At 45.8% G+C, this 882-nt stretch overlaps 1 non-coding gene across 1 annotated transcript; it reads right to left on the reverse strand.

The window, feature by feature from the left end:
• Positions 1 to 462: 462 nt before the first annotated feature.
• TRNAS-GGA (transfer RNA serine (anticodon GGA)) lies at positions 463 to 534 on the reverse strand. The gene has a single exon. It is a non-coding gene; the product is annotated as a tRNA-Ser (tRNA).
• Between the last annotated feature and the right edge of the window lie 348 nt (positions 535 to 882).

The following is an 882-nucleotide window of genomic DNA, read 5'->3' on the forward strand; positions in this document are numbered from 1 at the left end:
GAGAAGGGGGCGACAGAGGATGAGATGATTGGATGGTATCACCGACTCAATGGACATGAGTTTGAGCAAGCTCCGGGAGATGGTGAAGGACAGGGAAGCCTAGTGTGCTGCAGTCCGTGGGGAAGCAGAGTTGGACATAATTGATCAACTGAACAACAACAACAAAGAGATAAATATTATATAATTCTGCTTATATCTAGTGCAGTCAAATTCATAGAGACCCAGAGTAGGACTGTGGGTGCTAGGGGCTGGGAGAGGCAAGTAAGGGAGTGGTTGTTTTGTGGGGACAACGTTTAGGTTTTGCAAGATAAAAACATTCTAGAGATCTAGTGAAAGTGAAGTTGCTCAGTCGTGTCTGACTCTTTGCAACCCCATGGACTGTAGCCTACCAGGCTCCTCCCTCCATGGGATTCTCCAGGCAAGAGTACTGGAGTGGGTTGCCATTTCCTTCTCCAGGGGATCTTCCCGACCCAGGGATCAAACCTGGGTCTTCTGCATTCCAGGCAGACGCTTTAACCTCTGAGCCACCAGGGAAGCGTAGATATAGTCAACACTAGTGAATTGTGCACTTAAAGCCATTATGTTATGTAAATGTTATCTTCTGTGGCATTTGCCACAATCAAAAACAAGCAGATACATTAAATACATAAATGGTGGCTCCACTTTCTACATGGTTGTCAAACCAGAAGCCAGGAAGACGTCACTGATGCCAATGTCTGATGGAGGGATGGATGATGGAGGGATGGATGAATGAATGGATGGGTGGCTGATTAACCAAGAGGGACAATCAGAAGCCGAACCTACTTGCCCCTGTTTTTGTCCTCCACATTTATCTGAAAGATAATATTTTTTGTCCTTTGCACACTCAACCATGTCTTCAGT

The sequence above is a fragment of the Bubalus kerabau genome, chromosome 19 (genome assembly GCF_029407905.1).
Source record: "Bubalus kerabau isolate K-KA32 ecotype Philippines breed swamp buffalo chromosome 19, PCC_UOA_SB_1v2, whole genome shotgun sequence".
NCBI lineage: Eukaryota > Metazoa > Chordata > Mammalia > Artiodactyla > Bovidae > Bubalus > Bubalus kerabau.